At 38.5% G+C, this 25,608-nt stretch overlaps 1 long non-coding RNA gene across 1 annotated transcript in view; it reads right to left on the reverse strand.

Annotated features, from left to right (window-relative positions):
- Nucleotides 1-1,146: 1,146 nt before the first annotated feature.
- The window catches only part of LOC141626770 (uncharacterized), a 40,687-nt gene continuing 16,225 nt past the window's right edge, over nucleotides 1,147-25,608 (reverse strand). Inside the window, exon 4 of the long non-coding RNA XR_012536352.1 lies at nucleotides 1,147-1,762. This is a non-coding gene — a long non-coding RNA (uncharacterized LOC141626770). The remainder of the gene's footprint in view (nucleotides 1,763-25,608) is intronic.

Below are 25,608 nucleotides of genomic sequence, written 5' to 3' on the forward strand. Positions count from 1 at the left end.
GACACATTATATGCCAGTTTGAAAAGTGCACATCTCCTAGTGGAGTTAGCTATCCATGCTCGTCTATATACGACCTAAGCAGAGTAATTGCCAAGGCGCCTGCTTGCGTACAGTTGCGGTGCTGATGTTTAAAATCTCCACGATTCAAAATACTCCCCAAAAAATGTAGAAGTTGCGTTGTGCTCTTAAGTTTAGATATGAGATACATGTTGGAGCACCCACCTTAGCACTTGGGTATGAGAAAGCGATGTGGCAGGTGCAACTTGAACGTAGTACGTAGTGTCCCGAACTTTCTTTACAATGCGGTGAAGATAATTGACTTGATAAATACTAGGTCGTTAAAATACTAGAATTAACCTATCAAATTAACAATTAATACCCTAGACTTTGACTCTACTAACTTTAAACTCAAACAATAGTAAAGTGGAAGTAAATGGGTCGAACCCAAGAGAAGGGTTAACAACTAAAAACTTGAATTGAAAACTATTGACTACTAAGTAGGTCTCTACTACTAATTAAGATCCTAATGACAATTTAAACTTAACAAAAGGCACTAATCACAAACAATGGGTATTAACAAAGGTCAACTAGTAGGAAACATAGATGAAAAAGGATTGGTTTTGGGAAACAAACATGGAAATATGAGTAAAGATTGGAGATCTTCCTATTGAGACAATTCCACAAACAACTAGTATGCAAGATTCAATATAAAGGGGAAAACTTGATGTAATTCTATCTTAGTGACCCAACAACGATAAAGTTTGACTCTTTTTACTCTCTTACAAATATCTACCCAATACTATCACCTCAAGATGTTGATACATGTAAATTAAACGATCTACATATACCCTTCAAACTTAATCAACAAATCATTAAACCATGAAAAGAGACTAAGCATGAGCATTAAGAATTTAACCAAAAGATGAAGTTAGGATCAATTCCTCATAAGATTAAACCATAAAAATGAGCAAAAGACATAGACTTTCCTATTTGTTGTATGAATCCTTTAAACCAAATCAACAAACAACAAACTTGCTTCAACAATCCCACCTAAATTAAACCATTTCTTTAGGATTTGCACTAGTCAAGTAAATAACATGCAAGGATGATCAAACCGAACATTCAATTACTCAACATAAGAAATTAAGCACAAGAAAAGAGCATTAGATAATTTAAGAGAGGTTTAAGAGTCTTACAATACCAAAGTTGGATACTTTGATCAAATTACATCAAGCAAAGGAAAGATTAGCCTTCCATCTTCTTAGAAAAACCCAAGAAATGAGGAAAGATTAACATCCAAAGCTAAAAGATTACAACTTTTACCCAAAATAAAGGGTTCTTGCTACCAAAAGTCTCTAGAGATTATTCAATAATTAGATGATACCTAGGTCTTCAAAATGAGGAGTATATATAGGGGTGCACTCCTTTCTAGGTTAAATCCTCCAAAAATAAGCCCAAAAACACGGACTGTTTAATTAAGCCCGTGTTTAAAAGCAGTGCATGAGACTTCTCTAAGGGTGGCGCAGTGCGCATATCTCTTCTGTGATTTTGGCGCAGCTGCGCCCAAGCTCGGGACTCCCCTATGAACTTCCAAGTTTTGCTTGCTTCTTTACTTTCCAAACTTCACTCGTCATTGCTTGCTTGAGACGGACTTCTTATCTTGGTTGAAACAACATGAAATCTTCACCTTGACTCTTTGATATGGTTGCTTCCTTTGCCTCAAAAGGTGATCAATCCAAGACTAAGTCCTTTGTGACCCAAACTACAAAGAAATAGAGTAAGCCGGTATGTCCGAGATTAACGCATAACTTGGCCCCAACACTTGAATAAACAACCTAAAATTATCATACTAGACATGACATATTTGATACTATCAATAGTCCTCTCTTTCCTTTAGAAAATTCATACGTATATATGGTCAGTTCCATAATCAAATAAATATATTGTACGGAAATGTTAAGAATGAGGTTATATCCTTAGAGTTATATGCGGACTGTATGCTTTGTACAGATTATATGGCCACGAAAGATGGTTCCGCAAAGCATGGGGGTATAGTCTTTACAGACCGCATATTCTTTTTTTTTTTCTAGAGAATTAAAACACGTTTTAATTAGGTTAGGCTAGATCGCATACTTGTGAAGTCATTGAATGAATGGTGGATGCTTTCTTTTTTTTTTTGTAAAAGGTAAGTATTATAAAAACAAAAAATCGTAACCATACATGAGACTTGTTGTGTTAATACGACTAGCACAACCCATACCATACACCGCAAGCCCAACCCACACATAAACAACACTAGCCAGATGCCTACCAACTATTCAGACAACAAAACGAAATACATCGACATCACCTCCAGGAGCCTTTCTGCATTTTTGGTGAATGCAGTTAAAGTATAATATCCAGTCTCGTCTGATGCACCAAATGTTATGGCCATCTTGCATGTACAGAACGTTCAGTGGGTTAGACGTAGAGCCTGTATTGATGCCTCTAGCAGTAATAGTTATTGTTACCTTGGAGTAGAAATAACTTCTTCTCTCATGCATGCAGTACATGTGTATGGAACACCTTCACCTTCAATGTCACATCTGGTGCTGCAGTTGCTACATCCGAGGTATAACTGTAGATTTTCACTCCTAAATCTCTCCAGCTTCACCCGTAGCCAGTGATGCTCTTCTTGCAATGTGTTGCAAACCTGCATTTAAGTCCAGTAAACATTCCTCATCAATTGCCACTGAACATCAGCATTTGGAGGAAAAAAATGATGGAGCAATGCACACAGGGATTATGTTAGGAATTACTATGTTAATCTAAGCTGTATACGTGGGGTGGTGTATGCGAAGGCTGGGTACGATGGTTTGCTAGTTAGGCAACATGTAAGGAACAAGTGCTTACTTTCTTTGCGAGGAGTTTTTCTATTGTAGTTATGATTCGCTCGGTAGGCAGATTGCGCACTTGAGATACCTGGTGCTTTTTTTATATAAGCAGATCAACATTCTCGGTTGCCCTGTTATAACAAAAGTTTAGATAGGTGTAAACATGAGGACGACCAACTGTTTGGGTATATTTTACCGAATTGGATGATTCGGGTCAATGTGGTCTTACTCGTTGGATATTCGATCAATTGTTTGTATGTTGATGCGTAAATAAAGAAATAAAGTACGAAATATAAATTGACACGTGAGATTTGGTGACGCGGAAACCCAATGTGGGAACAACCGCGGGAGGAACGGTACCCTTCCAAATATTGTACTATACTCGAATAGGAGAACGATTACAATTGATACGCAATGCTAATCTCGCTGGCACGAAGCGTCGTATTAGCAAGATCTTGGATGAATGTATACGAGTGTATGTGAATACGTGATGTCTTGATAAGGATGTGTGTATGTATGAAGGTATGAATGTCCTCCTTTGATTGCTCCTTTGGGGTATTTATAGGGTAAGAACCCTAGATATGTCCTACCTCGATTATGGAAAGGGAATATAACTTCCATAAAAACTCTTTCCATGTTCGGTCATCTCCCTCAATTCTCCCTGATCTCCCTATCTTCTCCCTAACTTCTCCCTAACTCTTCTTTCCTCAATCCGGATGCCTCCTTCAATAGGCTTCAGTCTTCTCCTGCATGCATGCCGGCCCATTCTCTTCTTCGTGCTTTATTCCAACCGTGGGCTCCTTTTCCTCTTATTAGATTCTTTTATTTACCAAGTGGGCCTTTTCTTATTGTGCTATTTTTAGCCCAAACAGTTTGCTCCAAATTTCTTGTGAAGCACGCTTCGAGGTGTTGAGCAAGGAATTTACGTAATCGAATGCTAAAACCCTAAGCCGTCATTTACACTTCTTTTTATGCAATCCATCACGTCAGCCGCCCCATTCCTCTTTTCTCGCTCCCTACTCCTTCTTTCCTCTTTATAACCCCAACCTCCACCTTTCACTTTCATTAACTCCAAATCATTTCAAAAACTGTTAGGTTCATATACCTATTATTAAACTCCTCTAATAGTGAACAAATTAACTTGTTAATTATATGTTCTTTAGATCTAGTGCATGCATAACAAAATGAAAGATTTATAAGAAAACAATGTCCCTTACATTGTAAATTTCGGTTTATGGGCACAAGTAAGGTCTCCTACCTTCACTTGTTCTTGAGCTATGATGAGTAATAGGATGATCCTCCAAAGATTTCAAGTATAGAAGTCACTCCTCTTGATTGCACCCAAGATTTTCCCTTATTCCCACTAAATAATATTTGCTAGATATTTGTTTAGTAGTTTACCTTAAAATTGATTACTAATACTCATATATTACACTAATAATATTAGTAATTTTTTATGAACAATTTGAATCAAAAATCTCATGTTTTGATCAAGATGAAGATGAATATGTGAGAGGTTGCATGTAAAGCATCTTGTGAGAGAATGATTGGAAAAATAATAAGAACAAAAATGTCCTCTATCTCACCCTTGATTCCGGCCTCATGCTCTTAATAAGAGCATTTTTGGTCTTCTCAAAATGCCTTTCACACTCATCTAAATGTTTAGGTAGTAGAGTAGGTATGTCATAATATGTTGGAGAATCTTTCCAACAACAAAATGACAAAAAAATAAAAGCAACTCAACCATCCTACCATTTGGACGGCTTACTTAGTGTATATGGGTCCATTTTTGTCTTATAATATTTGTCCCACAAATGCTTATAAGTCTTATGTTTAGTTATCTCACATAATTAAATATTAATTTGATCATACAACAATTATGTGTCAAATTAATAAACATATATTCACTCAACTTATTGAGTAATATATTATCATTATATCAACATATAATGGGTCCCATAATAGTTAGTTAGTTCATATTACAACCTCTTGTAAATGTAAATAACTAATTACCTCTACCTCGAAACATTTATAAAACCTCAACATAATTTAGTGAATTAACATGTTAATCCACTAAATATGATCTTATTTAATCACATTATAATAAGATACATATTTACTTTCATAAAAATAAATTGTTCATTTTTAAGGAATTAATCAACTTGTATCGACATACAATTAATTAACTTTACAGATGAGGGCATCATCTTTAGGTGTGACCTTAAGGGATCAACTGACCACCACCGTCCCACGACAGTAACGTCAAACTCTAGCAAGCCAATTGTTACCGATTAATGTTGATCAGTTGAGTATATAATTGAATCATCCTTTACGTATTCTTTATATGAGATTTAATTATGATATTAAATCATGTGATCGCACTATTGTTGAGGACACATTTCCCAACAATCTCCCACTTGTCCTCGACAAGTGTGCGTCACCAATTCTCTTGTCCTATTACAATCTCCCACTCAATTCAAGGTGTCTTACAGGTCATACTTACATTTGATCATTTCTTGAGTGGTTTTCTCGATCTGGAGATTAACTGTCTGACCGGAATTATCTATCATATATGCCTTCCGAGCGTGGCCACGCATTTCCAGTTAACTACTCCTCGAGTGGCCTTGAGATTTCAAACAACCCTGACAAGGGGTGGACAATTCCTATCGCCCTATTCCCTTCGTTCGGCCACAGTCCATCATAACCCAAAATATACCCAGTTTGACCTCATTTACGAAATCGTAGAGTATAAATCAAAGCTAATCAGAAGTTGTTCCAACTTGGGCGAATAGTCTCTAGTCAAAAGAACTGACTCATAAGAATACTATAGTAGCTCTTGCCATGACCAGGCTTTATGAATTACCAGAACTCTATAAGCGGTCACTGCCCGACAGATTGTCCCATACAGTCTGCCTATGTGATCGACTAGTCATCCCACATGACTTTATGGCACTTGAACTTTCCATCAATCGCATCACACTCTAGTCACTTCGAGACGTCACCTTATATAAGTAACTAGGGGCGAATACCATGTCAATCCAGTTCACTTTAATGGGGTTCAAATTGTCTCTACAACCCATTCGGATACGACAAGGTAGCGGGTGAGTTTAATAAAACTCAAACGATAAATGTGATTATCGCATATTAATAGTCAATACACTATCACTACTTCATATCTTATAATCTTTAGTGTATTATAAACACTAATTTAGATGCAATAAAAGTTTGAAAAGTAGATATACCCGATATCCATGTATTCCAACTTTTTCAATTGTTATTTCCTTCTATTCAATGTCATCTTTAATGACATGAATTTTATCTAAGTATTTGTCTAGACTACTTACTAGACTTGGGCTCTTTAACTTGAAAGATGCTCCCACTGTTATCACATAACTTGTGATAGAGTCATTTGTAGAGGGATTCACCCTTAATCCCTTCATTGACGAATTAATCACTATTTACTTAGAATCCTTTTGTAAAATTTGCATGCGCGAAACTAAAACACCTTTCTTAGTCTCTTGCTCCTTAGTCAATAGGTCACCCTAGGATTTCAACAAATCCCTTTTGAGTTTGGAAACTAAAGTTTGTGCAACACTTCAACACCTAACTTAGTTTGTCATCCAAACATGTGAACGAATCCTTAATTCTTCTCAAGAATCTCAAGGATGATTTTTAAGGCTTTCACAAGCCATAATGTGGGAATTATCCCTTTAATTGACTTATTGTGCTCTCAGCATATATCACATCATGGCACGTGCGTCTGTTGGCATACATGATCATTCTAATGGCAGAAACATTAGAATTTGATTTCATGTGATCAACAACTTAATAGGTTCAGTGAATGATTATGACTCCATCATAGTAATTCTACTTCCATAAACATGAATAACCTATTTGACTTTGTTGTTGTACTACAGATGTGAAATATCTTATCCTCATAAGACTCTCAACTCTATGCCAATATACTCTCACATATATTCGGTAATCTAAAGTATATTGCACCTTTTCCTACTCTCCCAATCACTCTTGCCAGAAGAGAGAATTGGTACATTATTCTCAATAAGTAATATGTTATCAACATATAAGACATAGAGAAACAATTCTAGCTCCCACTTAACTTCATGTATATCATGATTCTTCAATCATGTGAATGAAACAATTCACTATAATCACATGAACGAAAAGTATAATCCTTTAATGCTTGCTTAAAATCACTTAAGAAAGCTACGCATAATATGATAGGATTCTTAGATCTTCATCTAAGATTTTGTGTTTCAAACACTTCCTTCTCTAAATTCCCATTTTAGAAAAGCGAATTTTATTTGCCATTTTTCATTAAATGAAATGTGGCAAGTCCTAACACAATATATCTGATCAACATCTTTATGTAAATCTTATGCATTTGAGTACTCGGAGCTCTATTTACTTTTGAGGAGACCCGCGCCTTAAAGTAAATCTACTCTTGAGTAACAATTTTTGGATTGTAATGCTTCGCTCGTATGTAACAAGGTCATGATACTATCACTTTCACAAAGTAATATTTTTGAACAATAAGACATGTGCAATAAACTCCCACTGAACTATGCTCTCATACTATCTTCATAGACTATAGTTCAATACCAACTCCCACTCTATAATTCTATTACTTTCACAAAGTAACATTTTAACTATAAGAGATGTTTGTGACAATTCAATCTACTCCCACTCTATCTCTCAGAAATATATCAATATTCTTGAGAGAGAGCTTTGTGAGTCACAAACATATATATTTAACGGAGTATTAGGAGTTTCACTTAGACTATGTATTAGTTTTCGAAAGGCCATCCTAACATGACAGCTTGATAATATACGAGTCTTATCCATGTCATCTGTTTAATAGACTCTCTATTCTAGGTATCTCATGGTTGACCATCCGATTAAAATTACTTGTCCGTATTGGATTGCAAATTCCCAAAATTGAGTTCAACAACTCAAACCAACTCATATTAGTTTGATCTTATGGGTAGTGACAATAGGTCATAATCCATCTTTAATAAATCAAATTTATTACTTAGATCTTTGCCACTACAATCACATCGTAATGCTTTAGTACTTTGTTCAATTTGTTCTCTACATCATTTAGAAATTTCTCAAATCTTTCAAATGATTCACTTTATATTTGGTTAAGTAAATATACCCTTATTTACTTAAATCATTGGTAAAAGTGACGAAGTAATCATAAATCCCCTTGCGGTGATTCATATTTAGAACACATACATCAGCATGTAATAGTCCCAACAAATCACTTGCTCGTGTTCCTTTACCAATAAAATAAGTGCAAATCATTTTGCGAAGAAGACAAGATTCGCATATTCCATATGATAGAAAATCAAATGGTTCAATAAATCTAGTCGACACTAGCTTTTAATGCGTTTCTCATTTACGTAATCAAATTGAAAAATCAAATGTACAAATCATTTGAATTACTAGTTATGAGTCTTTTGGATTGTATTATGTAGATATCATTGCTTGAGTTGAAGTGTCTAAAACTTGTATATCATAATGATAAGTGACATGGCTCACATCCATGTCTACTTTCAATAAAATACAGCAATTGTCTTTGATGACAAAATATAAATCATTTCATGTCTCACATAGAAATGGAAATAATGTTTTAGACTAAGTGGGTACATAATAACAATTATGTAGATTATAACTCAAAGCTATTAGCAAAAACAAGTACATAAGTCCCTCTTGAAGTGGCGGCTACCCTAGCTCCATTTCCTTGTCGGAGATTCATATCACTCTTGTTTAGCTTTTCCACATTTCCATGTCCCACTTGGAGTAACAAGCCCAACTTTGATATCTTCCAAATACTTGGGGCAATTTCGCCTCCAATGGCCCATGACATTACAATAATGACATTCCTCATAGGATTGTCACCCTTTTTTCTCTTGGTCTTGGTAGTCCCACTATCCATTTCCAATTTATAATCAGGTTTGAGTTTCTCGCCCATTATTGTCTTCCCTTTATTTATACCTACACTCCTTTCATTTGCAAGGACACTCTTGCTAGAACTCCCACTCAATTTGATATTTCTCATTGTTTCTTCAAACAAGGATGCCTTGGGTTTTGTAAGATTTCCTTCACAAGATTTTCTTTCCAAGGTGGTGGGCAATAATATTGGAGTGGGTGGAGTGGAGGTGGTAAAGAAGCAAAAATTTCCACCCTAACCAATGCCAATGTGTAATTCTCTAATCGTATCATTGTCATACTCGGAGCATTTTTCATCAAATGATTGGAGCCATATATCAACGGTGATTGGTGTAGGAGTATTAGATGAATTCATTGCGTATTATTTAACTACAAAAACGAAAAATGAAGGAAATAATTAACATCTATCGTTTTAATAATACTCGTAAATTTAACTACAAGCATTGCATTTATATAGTGACCTCCACCCAACTACATAAATGATTCCGAGATCCAAATTCATATCAACTCGACACGGTGAGCGATTCATCCCTTATTAATATAACTCGGTGGATTAACTCTTTAATCGATTCTACTTTTAGAACTCTCGGTCGATAAAAATTACTCTAATTTTCATCTTTAGCCCGGAACACATGCGACTACGGTCAACAATACTTCCGTTGAGCTCAATCCAAATTTCGATGTAATAACATTTTATTACCCCACTTCGCCAACATAACAAGGTTTGTATTACGGTGAAGCCGGATTAACTCCCTTATGAAATTGGTACTTCATGGGTTCTACTATTTGGTAAGGCTATATCTCAATTATTATATGTGAGAAGTCTTGTCAATTTATTATCTATCAGATTTTAAGTGAACTAAAGCGGTGAACTACGATAATTTTAATTGACACGGTCGATGACTCGATATGATATGCATGTGTTGTTATGGCGATTTGGCAATGCATGCAACATATTAAAAGAAATGCAAAGCAATAAATAAAATTCCTAGTATGGCCTTCCTAAAATAGAAAATCAAATAATCTATTACATATTCGGAAACCAACTCCTTGGGTCACTTGAATCTTCAAGTGGTACGCCTCCCAAGACACCGTCTTCGTCGGATCACCTATCCGAATGGCTCCGTCTTTGAAGATGCTCCATAATTACAAATAATAATAAAATACAAAGCTATTCCTATTATACATTTGTAAAATGGAAAAACTAATAAAATAAAATTAAAAGTGATACGAGATCACATTAAATTACAACCGAATCAATATTCCCTTTTATTACGGGTAATATTGATTAAAACTAAGGCCATACTAAGATAAAATTACATAATTCAAAATTATATAAATAAAAGACATTCAACAATTGAAATATGCAGCATTATAATATGTACCTATCATGCCAAATGATTTGCCAAATCGCCCTATTTAACTTATGTCGTACATAGAACCCAGTTTTATGGAAATGCGTGATAATAACCTTTTAAAATCACTAATTAACACTTAAATCACATCTAAGCTCAAGTTAATTATCCTAACACTTTTTAGGACTCAAATGATTTGCTTGTTGATGATTTAGATGAGCCTGAACTTGTAATACCCGCCCTTTTAGGGATCCCTTTGACCAGCGTTGACTGTCCTTGGGGGCGGGAGTAACCTTAGGGAAGTATGCCAAACCATCTTGGGGTGAGTTTTAAGAGTGGTACTCGATAGAGTAGAGGCTACTCGATCGAGTAGCTAGGGCACTCGATCGAGTAGGGGGTTACTCGATCGAGTATGTTGGGTACTCGATCGAGTGCCTGGTTTTCAGCGGGGGTTTTATATCGCGTTTTGTTAAATCCGCAAATCACTTTCGCCACTTTCCTCCTATCCTTCAGCCGCCTCTTTCCCTCCCCTTTCACCTCAAAACCTCCATGGATGTCTCTTGAAGATTCTTATGCCTTAGGAGGGCGTCCCTTGAGTCGGGTAGCGGTCTTTTGCCTTGTCTCTCCCTAGTAGGTATGTCATAATCATCATCCGTGCCTTTGTTTCCGTAGTTAGGGTTTCGCTTGTAGTAATAGATGTTTACATGATGGTAATAGGCTTTGCTTGTGCGCTGGATGCTGTGTTTGTCGGCATGGATTGGTTGCGGATGCGTAAAGGTAGGTTCGCCTACTCAGTTGCTGTAGATCGTCTAGTGTGTCGGTCGTTGTGATAGTATTGTGTTGCTTGACATAGTAATTGTATTGTGTTGTGGTTGTGGTTGTGATCGTTGTGATGGTTCTCGAGATTCGTTCTCGGTGAGTGGGGTCACTTGCGGGAGTGGCTTCACGCCCTAGTTTCGCCCTTCGTGGAACCCGCCACAGAAGGGATGTGCACATTAATGAGCAGGGTTATCGCTCGTACGATGAGCGGGGCTTAGGTGGGAACGACTGCGGTCCCCCACTGGCAGGGCTGGTCCAGTGGACAGTCAGTGACAGGTTTGGTTGGATTGTTGAGGTTGCAGTTGGGATTGGTGTCATTGTTTGTGTTGTCGTTTGTGGTTGTCTCGTCTTGTCTCAGTACTGACCGTGTGTGTTGTTTGTTTGTTATATGTCTGCCGTGATCCCTTATGGTGAGCAGTCGGTCTTAGCAGGTGTTGATGTCGTGGATAGGCGGAGTCCCAGGCGGGGATGAGTCTTCACGAGATATGATGGTCATAGCGAGTAGTCTTTGAGTTGTACCTTGTATTGTATTTTGGTTTGAATCACTTGTAATATAACTTAATAGTTCTTTTATTGACGTTTGGTAACTGCTTTCCTCGGGCAACCGAGATGGTAACGCCCTTATATGCTAAGGAAGGCCTAGTTAAGGCTCCTCTGAATATGGGGGTGTTACAAAGTGGTATCAGAGCGACGATTTTGGAACCTGTAACAAATGAACATAATGAATGTAGAGAGTCTAATAAAATGAACCTGGTGTATGTGTAATGGGAGCCCATTTGAAGCTAAATTTTGGGTGAGTAGCGCCTCATTTCAAAATTTTGGCCCCATGACACTTAAGCCGATCACATGGGATGGGAATGTGGAGTCCGTGTGTCTATATGTGCTATGTATGTTAATTGTGCCGGAGCTACCTCCGGTTAAGTTTTGTTAGAATTAATAGAGGTGTGATAGTAATGTTTGGGCCGAGTATGGTAATTAGTGACGGGATTATTGAAGCTCGTTGGATGATTAGTGAGCTTATAGGATAGCTAGGAGTTATGTGACGAGATTATACGTCATGGAGATGCGTGAAAGTGTGCATTTGAATGTGTAAAATGAGTAGCGAACATGTAAGGGTTTGTCGTAAAATTAATGACAATTATAGTATGGATGAGTAATAATTCGAATCACGATATATGGTAATGTGTATATGCTTTATTAGCTAGTTGGAATTTTTCATTGAAATATTTGAATTATGCAAAATAGATTGCTTAGAATAACATGTAAGGCATAATTGATTAAGTGATTGGCAAAGTATATAATTATGTGATAAGTAAATATGGGAATTAATGTGAACTATACGTTTCAAGTTGATGTAAACACGAGTTTAGTAATGGCATGAAAAGTAAGTTTAAATGTAATAAAATGACACGGCTAGATTTGTACATAACTCGGTGACGGTGGGACCGAGTTGGGTAATTTGTATAACGTAACGTGATATGTCTCTTAGTTGTTGGAGAGTTGTATTTTGTGTGACGGCGGTTATAAAACGTGATTGAATGCGATAATTAGTGGCGAATTCCGAACTTAGTTGGAATCGACACGCGGTGTTTTTTGCGGGAATCTTCAAAGTTATTTCGTACCTATGATCGAGCACTTAATTATACTTGACCGAGTGCAAGTGCGTATTAGACCGAGTAGACCACACTCGATCTAGTTAGGAAACTATAACGTCGGAATGTGGGAAAATTCCTGCAGACACTCGACGATTTAGCTCCTACTCGATCGAGTAGGGTGGTACTCGATCAGTACCCAAGGCACTCGATCGAGTAGGTTCTTGTGCGATAATTCCTACGGATTTTCTTAAAACCCTTCATCTTTCTATTTCTTCTTCTATTTCCTCTATATCTCGACACTTTTACACCTAAACCACTCTCAATTCCTTATTTCCTCTCAAATCCTCTCTTTCTCTTGGGTTAGTAGTGATTCTTGGGGTTGATTTTTCTTGTTTAATTCGTTTCTTTATCTTACTAATCAATCAAGGTATGTGATTCTTCTTAATTTATGTGATATGTTACTTTGAATGTGTTAGAATGAGGAGATAATCTGAAATTTTCGATTCACATGATGTAATGGTTGCTTTAGATAGTTGAAATATGATTCATATGCCTCTTTTCCATGTTTGTTGGTGATTAATTGCTGTAGATTAGATTAGAAAAGTTGCAAAGATGAAATCGAAATTTCTAGGGTTACAAATTTGAAATTGATTTTTGATTGTTCTACATTGATTAGATGATGGAATTAAGTACTATACATTGTTTATATCATGTGGAAAAGTGAATTACGATGATTATCACCTTAGAAAGTTGCCTTAAAACTCCGTCTTAAAAGTGCCTTATGCGAAATTCGTGACTTAGAATTGGAAAATTGATGTGGTAATTGACAATATAAGTATAAGTTGAACCTCAGTATGATAGTAGGAACGATTGATGATGAAAATTATGCCAAAATTGTCTCAGCTGTAAAGACCGTCTGAAAAAAATTGTTTGGGTTATTAAACATAATATGGAAGTGATGATGATATGCTATGAAATTTCTTACTATTTCTCTTAATTCCGTAATATGTGATTAGAAATATGTTTGGAGTAACTTTAGAATCATGCTAGGATACTCAATCATCGAACATATGTGACCGCCATGATAATTTCCTTCACCACCGTGGCTTGTGAAGTAGTAGTAATTTGACCTGGTATGTTAAAATTTTAGAAACTGTTGATAAACATGAGTACTTATCTTAATATTCAAGGTTAATAGCATGAGTTATGTGCTTCACATGCTGAGAATGGTTGGAAAATTGGTGTGTACCTAGCTGAGTAACTAGGTTTGGTGACATGATTTATGTGCTTCAAATGTGGAACTGGCTGATGAATTAGTAAACTCACCAAGTATATAGAACTCAAAATTTCATGAAATATATGCTTGCATGTTTATATAAATGGTTTGAACATATGTCTAAAGCAGATGCCGAGACTAAACCTTGGAACCCGTCAGAGTAAACGGGGAAGGGTTGATCCACTTGAGAGGGGGGAGGCTAGTGGACCGGTAGTACCCGATTTAAGTACCCTTCATTGTTTTTGTTGACTTTAAGCAAAGGGAGCGTTTTGTAGCTTTACAAAAACGCAAGATGAGACCCACAAAGTGTATAGACACCGGTGTGCTAGAGGAGTTGGAAATAGAGACGGATGTCCGTCATATTTTCGAGACCTTGGGGTTTACGGGTTTGTACAGGTTAAGGAAGCACACTTACCCTTTTCTTACCCTAGAATTCATGAGTTCCTTTAACTATGACCCAGCGGGTCAGACTGTCGACTTTAGATTGATGAACACCAGCTTCTTGTTGACCATGGATTTGTTTGCCTCTCACCTTGGGTTGGCTAAGCCTCCCAAGGACTCCATCACTGACATTCCAAATTGAGTGCGGCGTCGCGCTAATGCCTTGCTTGACCGGGGAAGCAAGCTCCCACCGCGAGCAATATGCTGATTAATGACGTTCAGCACATCACCTTGAGAGTCTTTCTCCGTTCTCTTTCAAACCTCCTCTATGACCGAAAAGATATCAGTAAGTTGAATAACCATGAGGTTTTACTTTTGATGTCGTACCTCAATCCGGAGCGGGCCAAGAAAGTGGTCTTTAATGCTCCTTCCATAGTTTGTGCTGCTCTTGCCTTGATGGCTTCCTCTACTTCTCGGTACCTGAGCTGTGGTGCCATTGCCACTCGGTTAGCTGAAAAGCTAACCTCCTTTGAGGCTTCTTCAGCGTACGTGCCTCTAGCTACCCCTGTGCCTACCATGGATCGTGAGTACTATCTCGACCTGAAATGGTTGAGAACATTGGCCGACGGTAGCCTAGCATGGAGAGTGCTTGGCATGAGTTGGATGAAGATTCCAGCTCCTGAACACCTCCCAGCCACAGAGCCCTTGGAGCCGGCAGTGGTGACTGTGGATGGGGACGATGAGGAGGAGGAGGAGGAGGATGAGGATACACCCCGCCAGCTGCAGACCTATCTCATTGATGGCACGATCCTCCAGGAGATGCCGGAGCCGACGAAGGGCGAGAATGCGGAAGTCCAGAGGGTGGAGAGACCCAGAGTGGTGAGGGGACCCCGTCGAGTGAGGGAGAGGGCCTCGAGGACTAGGCCACACGGCCGGAGGCACCGCAGCGGCGCAGCAGCCTTCCCGTACTACCCTTACCTTGACACCCGGAGACGCGATCCAGTTACCTAGCGGAGAGAGTGTCATCTACCTTGACACTCCGGAACATGCACGAGATGGCGTACGCTCGGGGATAGGTACGAGGGACCGCATCCGGTTTGGTGGAGTGGAGTTGGGGACTACTCGGGGTATTCCATTCCTACGGGGTGGAGCGATCGACGTGGGGACACCTCAGTCCTTCCCTTACGGCGGCTTGACTCCATGGTACGCAGGCCCTGGAGCAGGAGGAGCAGGAGCAGGAGTGGATGCGGGGATTGGGACATCAGGAGCTGGTACTTCGGGTGGTGGTGATGATGAGGTGATGTTGGAGCAGCAGCAGCAGGAGGAGTGATACTCCTCGTTCTTATATTTGTTGATAGTAGTTGATGTTAGATGGTAATGTTGTTGGTAGACTTTGGTAGCTATTTCCTTTTATTGTTCAGACTTAGTCGGATTTGTATGATTGGCCATAAGGCCGGAATTGCTACTCTAACTTTTTGCAGGATTATTGAGAGTCGGGGCATCATCCCGACTCAACTTATGTGACAATCGTGTGTTATATGTTGGCTTACGACGGTTATGAAAAGAGCTTGACTGCGGTACTGAACGAGTACCCCACACTCTATCGAGTAGCCTGCGGGAAAGGAAGTAAAGAGACATTCTGATCTCGAGCTACTCGATCGAGTAGCCAAGACACTCGATCGAGTAGCATGGCACTCGATCGAGTACCGCTAGCTACTCGATCGAGTAGCACTGTTACAGGGGGTTTTTGAAAATTGAAAATGTTCAATCGTTTTATAACGGCAAGTTTAATGTTTAATGTGGTTATTAGTGCGTAGTAACACCTTTGAACTGTTACATTCATATGTTGGAAGTCGTGCTTAAAGTTTATAAGCGTATTGGTCACAATTAGTAAGGTGTTAATAATTTCTTGTTACGATTAGTGAAGCGGTAATCATTTTCTTGTTACTTTAATATCGCATACGCCTCCTTCATTCTATTTGTCAGCATTGTAACTTCACCTAGGTTTGCGCATACCATTTTAACATGTGTCGACAATAGTAACGAGTTATTTCGGTAACTTGCGTATGGTTTCTAACTTAACAAGTAAGTAATTAGCGAGTAATGTCCACACCAAGTAATATGGTCTCCTTTAACATTAAGATACATGTATTAGGTATTACGCGTTGGTATTTGGGTGGTGAACTTCGGGGACGAAGTTCCTTTTAGAGAGGAAGAGTAATGTCGCGAAAGAAAAAGGTTTTTTTTGAATAATGCTTTGTTTATTTATAATGTTGTCGGTATTATGTTTTGCTTGATTATAAAGTCATTGGTAGTTGTTTAGAATGTTGTTGGTATCATGTGTAAAAAAAAAAAAAAAACAACGACTTACTTTCTTTCTTTAATGCTTCAAAGTGTGTGTGATCATAATTGAATCATGTTGCCAAGTAACAGGGTGGCACTAGTGGTACCACATGGAAATTAATATGAAACATGTTCTCAATTGACAGTTTGATAGTTGTTATTGTATGTTGGAAGATCGTGAGCGACGATTCGCATCACGAGTCGGACGCTTTATATATATGTAAGATAACGGTCGACTGTGATAAAGGTTGCACGATAGTGGCAAGAATCGTTAGGTATAAATGTGGTCGGTGATGATGATGACATGAGGGGGAATGGTATTTTCAAGAGGTAATGGTTTGACCGGGAAGTTTGGTAAGGTTGTGTTGGTTCCGTGTCGAGAGCGGGAGAGGTGAGTGGAACTTCGGGGACGAAGTTCTTTTTAAGGGGGGAAGACTGTAATACCCGCCCTTTTAGGGATCCCTTTGACCAGCGTTGACTGTCCTTGGGGGCGGGAGTAACCTTAGGGAAGTATGCCAAACCATCTTGGGGTGCGTTTTAAGAGTGGTACTCGATAGAGTAGAGGCTACTCGATCGAGTAGCTAGGGCACTCGATCGAGTAAGGGGTTACTCGATCGAGTATGTTGGGTACTCGATCGAGTGCCTGGTTTTCATGGGGTTTTATATCGCGTTTTGTTAAATCCGCAAATCACTTTCGCCACTTTCCTCCTATCCTTCAGCCGCCTCTTTCCCTCCCCTTTCACCTCAAAACCTCCATGGATGTCTCTTGAAGATTCTTATGCCTTAGGAGGGCGTCCCTTGAGTCGGGTAGCGGTCTTTTGCCTTGTCTCTCCCTAGTAGGTATGTCATAATCATCATCCGTGCCTTTGTTTCCGTAGTTAGGGTTTCGCTTGTAGTAATAGATGTTTACATGATGGTAATAGGCTTTGCTTGTGCGCTGGATGCTGTGTTTGTCGGCATGGATTGGTTGCGGATGCGTAAAGGTAGGTTCGCCTACTCAGTTGCTGTAGATCGTCTAGTGTGTCGGTCGTTGTGATAGTATTGTGTTGCTTGACATAGTAATTGTATTGTGTTGTGGTTGTGGTTGTTATCGTTGTGATGGTTCTCGAGATGCGTTCTCGGTGAGTGGGGTCACTTGCGGGGTGACTTCACGCCTAGTTCGCCCTTCGTGGAACCCGCCACGGAAGGGGATGTGCACATTAATGAGCGGGGTTATCGCTCGTACGATGAGCGGGGCTTAGGTGGGAACGGCTGCGGTCCCCCACCGCGGCGGCGGGTCCGGTGGACGATCGATGATGAGTTTGGTTGGATTGTTGAGGTTGCAGTTGGGATTGGTGTCATTGTTTGTGTTGTCGTTTGTGGTTGTCTCGTCTTGTCTCAGTACTGACCGTGTGTGTTGTTTGTTTGTTATATGTCTGTCGTTATCCCTTATGGTGAGCAGTCGGTCTTAGCGGTGTTGATGTCGTGGATAGGCGGAGTCCCATGGGCGGGGATGAGTCTTCACGAGATATGATGGTCATAGCGAGTAGTCTTTGAGTTGTACCTTGTATTGTATTTTGGTTTGAATCACTTGTAATATAACTTAATAGTTCTTTTATTGACGTTTGGTAACTGCTTTCCTCGGGCAACCGAGATGGTAACGCCCTTATATGCTAAGGAAGCCTAGTTAAGGCTCCTCTGAATATGGGGGTGTTACAGAACTCACTGAAGCTGAGGGAGAGCAAGTGGAACAGATGATTAGCACCCTTTGCTCCATTGAGGTAAAGGTACCAGAGCGTAAGCCTCTCCCTTCTCATCTAAAATATGTTTTCTTAGACGATACTGAGCAATTTCCAGTCATTGTTAGTGCTAAGCTTGATAATGATCAGCTAACCTCTTTGTTAGCTGTACTTAAGAAAAACAGGAAAGCACTGGGTTATTCATTGGATGATATCAAGGGGATTAGTCCCGATATTTGTATGCACAGGATAGAGCTGGAGGAAGATCACAAACCTTGCGAGACAGGGTCGTATGAGAACAACCGAAGATGCGGGGATGTTGTGATGGCCGAGGTAATGAAGGCCGCTCGACGCAGTATTATTTATTCTGTTGGTCACTCTAAATGGGTGAGTCCAGTACAGGTGGTCCCGAAGAAAGGGGGGACAACTGTAGTTAAGAATGATAAGGATGAGTTAATACCTAGTCTCGTAGTGACTGGTTGGCGGATGTGCATAGTGTTGGAGCTTGTGTCCTCCACAAATTAGTGTGATAACATTTGTAAATCTCTTACAGGTTCACAAGGGTATACTTCGTATATTTAATCAGTTGATTAACGTTTACCTAATAACGGTTGGCTTGCTAGAAAGTTTGACGTTATTATCATACAGATGGCGGTGATCAACTGGTCCCTAAAGGTCACACCTATAGGACGTATTTGAGAAATGTGGTTATAGAAATATAATTACATTGATGCCCAAAATGACTAAAAAGTTAGTCAATGTGTTGATGAGATAATTATTTAATGAAAATTAAATAATATTAAGTTGAGACGAATTAATAATCAATTAATAAATTAAATATAATAAGTTATATTTAATTAAATATATATAAGGTTAGTTTGAAAGAATTAATCTGTTAATTCATAGTTAAATATAATCGGTTGTATTTAATATCAACAAGTTGAATGTGTCATAGTGGTAATAGTGAGGGTACACAAGCCAAGAGGTCATGGGTTCGATCCTCACTAGATGACAATTTAACACACTTTATATATTTTTGGAAAGACCAAAAATAAGGAAATTTAATTCCTTATTTCGGATCACATTGGCGGAAATTAGGAGATATAAATCTTTCCTAATTGATTTTGGATTTCGGTCTATATAAAAAGAAAGGTGGAGAATTATTTCTAACCTAATTCTTTTTCTGACCTAGCCTCCTCTTTCTCATCACAAAAACACAAAGACAATAAAATTTTACAAAAATTTTAGATTGATTTCTAGCATAATCAAAGGGTATATCTTAGATCGTCTTGGGTGCAACTAATAGGCGAATATCAATTTTGATATTGTTCTTAGGCCAATTTTGCAAGGACCCGAGGTTAATTCTAAATCTTTTTACTTATGCTTATGTATTTTATTTTATGACCATAGATCATCTTTATTATATCGTTATAATCTTTCATGTTAAAGGAAGTATCTGATTATTTCCCACAAGTGGTATCAGAGCACTAGGCTACGATTTTAATCTTAATGATTTTCATAAAAATTGTATGTAAACATAACCGATTTTCGAAAAAATTAGGGTTTCTTTTTTTTTCGAAAATTTTGATTGTGCCGTTTTTCTTTTACTCGTTTGATGATATTTTTTCCATTCTATTTTTCATATTATAGTTTATAATCGGTTAAAATTATCATATGAAGAATTGGTAGTTTTTTTATTTAATGCAGATTAAGTTAAAATTAAATGGAATCATCATGTTTATGATAAAAGGATTGTTTTTGCTATATAGTTTTTGGCATATAAATTGATCATGTTTATTATTTCATATGCTAATCATGTGCTTATAGCAAAGGTAAACAATTTATTCATCAAATCTTGTTTTAGGGCATGTTTGCCGCAAAACGAAAAAAAAATTAGGCATTAGGGTTCCTGTTTTTTTTAAAACCGTGATTTTTTCCGTTTATCTTTGTTCACATACGGCTATAAAAAAAAATCCGTTTACTCGTCTTGTTCACGTACGTGCAATAAAAAAAAAAAAAAAAATTAAATTTACATCTTTGTTCACGTACAGCAATAAGAAAAAAAAAAAAATTGGAATGTTTTCCTAATTGCCGAAGGAAAAACTAAATTTGGAAAGTTTCCCTTTTGTTTTCCTAATTGCTTAATAAAAAAAAGGGGGGGGGGGGGGGCTGTTTTTCAGCTGGATTTTAATAAAAAAAATTTTTTTCTTTTTCAGCCGAGTACAATTAAAAATTGATTTTTGTTTTTTTTGGCCAATTAGTTATTGTGAATCGGTTCACAATTTAAAGATACCGAGTTATTTTAAAGCAGTTTAAAATTTTGACGGATAGAATTCATATTACAAGTTTAATATGGATTGAGAATGAAATTAATGTGATTAAATTGCGGAATTGTCACTTAATTTAATTTAAATAGGTGGTTTGGATAAATTAATCAACATAATTAATTTATTGTATTATGTATGTTTAATTTATTTTAGTTGATGCTTTTAATTATGTTGAATGAATCGAATGAATGAATTTTATTTACGTATATAATTTTGCAATCGGTTGTAATTTGTAATACTTAGTGTGGCCTTAGTCAATTATGTTTTCGTAATGAAGGAAACATAATTTTTATGTAATTATGAGATCTCGAATCTCCTTTATTTTAGTTTTGGGTTTTGAAATTAGAATGTAATTATTAGGTCAATTATGTAATTTTAATTATTGCAATTTCAAAGAAGACTAAAGATGAAGATTCAAGCTCACTCCCGCTACATGGATCAAGATGGAACATCAAGACAAGCTTCTCGGGTCCAAGGATGGATTCCAAACTTGTATTTATTGTTCATTTTGATAGGATAGGCCACACTAGGACTTTTACTGTTTTTTTTACGTTTTACATTTTATTGCTTTTCATTCACATGCTAGTAATTGCATCATATTCCGCCTAAAACCAAACCACCTACTACTAAAATGCATGAAAATTGACTCATATAGGTTGTATGTTAGTCTTCATGGACATGCAGATGTCACAGTCTTTAAGCCATCACCTTAGTTTAAATCATTCTCGCATGCTAGATTATAGTTCACTTAAAATGAATTAAAAAGTTGATGGGATCTTCCTCTAAAACGGAAATTGAGATTAGTCTTTATAAGGGCAAACATCTATGAGTCCCTTCTTCGTCGGTAGGCCTAATATGACCCCTTCTACGTTGGGTAAGTAGTTGTGTTGACTTAGTTTGCCTCAACATCATAGTCCGAAGAGTTTCTCGTGATTATTATGGACTAAAGATAGAATTTACAGAAATTTATCGACCAGGAATTCTAACGGTAGAATTAGCTAACAGGTTAGCTTATCAATTTACAGAGAATTAAGTCTTGGGGTCATTTATATAATTCTTGAGGAAGGTCAATTGTATAAATGTTTTTTTGAGTCTTCGCGTTATTACATTAGTTCATTAAGACATAAAATAAAAACGATGCATGCTTATTATTTTATTCTTCTTTCGCAGTGTAGAACACGCTTATTATCAATAATACTGTTACAACAAATGGCTGGAAATAACGCAATCCCAATGCCTAGTGCCACACTAGATCGTTCATCCTGGCTAAAAGTATTCATGGACCAAATGAATCGGTCCACGCGATCAAGAATGATGGGTCCAACTTTGCGACCGGGAGGCGGCACTACGGAATGTCGCTATTGCGACGGTAAGCTTAGGTATTTAACTGAGCCAATACCGGTCAACCCAGGCCCAAATGCAGGAGCCAACGAGTCACTCGCTTATAGTGATTTCGTTATGGAAGCGGGTGCGATAAAGAACGTACTCATCTTTGCAATGGAAACCAATTTGCAGAGACGCTTCATTGCCCAAGGTGCAAACAAGATTTTCACCACGCTCACTAATGAGTTCTCAAAGGCACCGAGAATCATCACATATGAGCATACCTGTCGCTTCTTTGATGCGAAACTCCAGAAGGGCCAACCGGTTAGCCCACACATTCTTCACATGATTGAGAATGTCGAGAAACTGGAGTCACTGAATTGTAGAATCAGTGAGAGCATTGTCATTGACCGAATGCTTCATTCTCTTCACGATGGTTTTGCCCTTTTCAGGGCGAACTACTACATGAATGACTTGAAAAAGAGTCCTTATGAGCTACACTCCTTTCTCGTACAAACCGAGAAGGATATGAAATTGAGTGGGAGCATGAAGCAGAATGTTCTCACGATTCACAACAAGAGTAAAGGTAAGGGCAAGGCTCATGGCGACCTAGCTGTAGGTAAGCCAAAGTTTAAGAAGCCAGGAAACGGTAAGAGTGCGCCTGGTGAGACTAGTGGCTCACAGCGCAAGACAAAGAGCAAGGGCGGTGATATAGAGTGCCACCATTGTCACAAGACTGGACATTGGAGGAGGAACTGTCCCGTCTACCATGTGGACATCAAGGCAGGCCGCGTCGCTCCTGTTGGTATGTCATCTTATATTCATATGATTGAGATTAACCATGCAAGTTTCGGAACTTGGGTACTAGATTCTGGTTGTGGTTCTCAACTGTGTAATCATTTGCAGGGCCTAAAGAACATCATACCTCTCGAAAAAGGTGATGTGGACCTGCGAGTCGGGAATGGAGCACGAGTAGCTGCTGCCTCGAAGGGAACATATGTAATCCAACTCCCTAGTGGTTTTGAGTTATTATTAAATAATTGTTACTATGTACCCAGTTTATCTAAGAACATTATTTCTGTTTCCGTACTTGCTAAAGACGGTTTTACATTTTCAATAAAGGATAATAGTTGTATTTTCTCTTTTAATGAAATGATTTATGGCAAAGCAGTTTCCATGAATGGAATTTATATCTTAGATCAAACCACGGAAGTATTACACATGAATAATAAGAAATTAAAGGTTGGTGACAAAGATCAAACCTATCTATGGCATTGTCGAATGGGACACATAAATGAGAAACGCGTAAAGAAACTCGTCGATAATGGGACTATTCCCTCATTCGGATTTTCTGCATATGGCACGTGTGAATCATGTCTCATTGGCAAGATGACTCGAATTTCCTTCAAAGGTGTTGGAATGCGCGCTAGTGACCTATTAGGACTCATACATACAGACGTTTGTGGACCTATGTCAATTACCGCTAGAGATGGCTATAGATATTTTATCACTTTCACGGACGATTTGAGTAGATACGGATATGTCTACTTAATGAAGCATAAAAGTGCGTCCTTTGAGAAATTCAAGGAATACCAGAATAGGGTACATAACTAACTGGGTAGAAAGATTAAAGCACTCCGTTCAGATCGGGGTGGCGAATATCTTTCAAATGAGTTTGATCAACACCTGAAAGACTGTGGAATCGCTCTACAGTTAACTCCACCTGGAACACCTCAATTAAATGGTGTGTCCGAATGGAGAAATCGAACCTTACTTGATAAAGTTCGATCCATGATGAGTCACACGGTAGTGCCTGATTCATTATGGGGTTATGCACTTTTGTCAGCTGCTCTTATACTTAACCGAAGTCCGTCTAAAGCTGTCGACAAGACTCCATATGAAATGTGGAAGGGAACGGTACCATACTTGTCCTTTATTCGGGTTTGGGGCTGCGAGGCTTATGTTAAGTGGAGACACGAGGATAAGCTCGGCCCGTGATCGGTCAAGACATACTTTATAGGTTATCCAAAAGGAACATTTGGTCATTACTTCTATTCGCCAACCGAACATCGAGTATTTGTTGCGGCTAGTGCGACGTTCTTAGAGAAAGAATTTCTCGAGAACAAGTCGAGTAATAGAACCTTCGAGTGTCGGAGATTCCCGGAACCAACAACCGAGGAACAGATGGAGGAAGCTGTACCTCCAACTGATGATACGGTTAATATTCCTGAGGAACCTAGGAGGTCGGGTAGAGACTCTCATCCTCCGGACAGATACATTGGTATGGTCGAGGAGAATGATGTTTTACTTCTAGAAAGTAATGAACCCGCAACCTATAAAGGTGTTATGGCCTGTTCCGACTCAAAGCTATGGCTCGAAGCCATGCAATCCGAGATGGACTCCATGTATGAGAATAACGTATGGGATCTAGTTGATTTACCTAATAAGGTAAAACCTCTATAGTGCAAATGGCTTTACAAAATAAAGCGTTCTGTAGACGCGCAACCAGATATCTATAAGGCACGACTTGTGGCAAAAGATTTCACTCAAGTTCAAGGATTGCATTATGATGAGATTTTTGCACCTGTAGTCATGCTACGTTCCATTCGGATAATCTTAGTGATTGCCGCATTTCATGATTATGAGATTTGGCAAATGGATGTGAAAACCGCCTTCTTAAACGGTTATTTGGAGGAAGAGTTGTACATGGTGCAACCCGAAGGTTTCATAGATCCTAAACATCCTAAGAAAGTATGCAAGCTTAAGCGTTCCATTTATGGACTTAAGCAAGCTTCTCGGAGTTGGAATCATCGTTTCGACCAAGTGATAAAAGAGTATGGTTTCACTCGATCGGTCGAAGAACCATGCTTATATATCAAGTCGAGAGGGAGCAAGATTGTATTCTTGATATTGTATGTCGATGACATACTCTTGATTGGGAATGACATTCCTCTCCTTTCTTCGGTTAAAGAATGGTTGAAGAAACATTTCCAGATGAAAGATCTGGGTGAGGCACGGCGTATTTTGGGAATCCGTATCTACCGAGATAGATCACGACGGACGTTATCACTTAATCAGGAGTCTTATCTAGATAAGGTTCTTGAGAGGTTCAGCATGACCAACTCCAAGAAGGGGAACCTTCCTATGACGGCGGGATGCGGTTGAGCAAGTCTCGATCACCCACGACGCCTGAAGGTATTGAGCGCATGAGTCGTGTTCCTTATGCTTCTGCAATAGGATCGATCATGTATGCCATGATATGCACACGTCCAGACGTGGCATATGCATTGAGTATGACGAGTCGGTACCAAAAGACTTCAGGTGAAACACACTGGATAGCAGTCAAAAATATCCTCAAGTACCTACGGAGGACTAAGGATTGGGTATTGACTTATGGAGGCGATACTAAGCTATGCGCAACCGGTTACGCATATGCTAGCTTCCAAACGGATCGAGATGATTCAAAATCTCAGTAGTTCCTAGTTCGAATGACCCGATCACCATCTATTGCGACAATAGAGGTGCCATCTTCCAGGCTAAGGAGCCAAAGTCTAGCAACAAATCTAGACATGTACTACAGAAGGCTCACCTGATCCGTGATTACGTGGAGCAAGAAGAGATAGTG

Source organism: Silene latifolia, chromosome Y (genome assembly GCF_048544455.1).
Source record: "Silene latifolia isolate original U9 population chromosome Y, ASM4854445v1, whole genome shotgun sequence".
Classification (NCBI taxonomy): Eukaryota; Viridiplantae; Streptophyta; class Magnoliopsida; order Caryophyllales; family Caryophyllaceae; genus Silene; species Silene latifolia.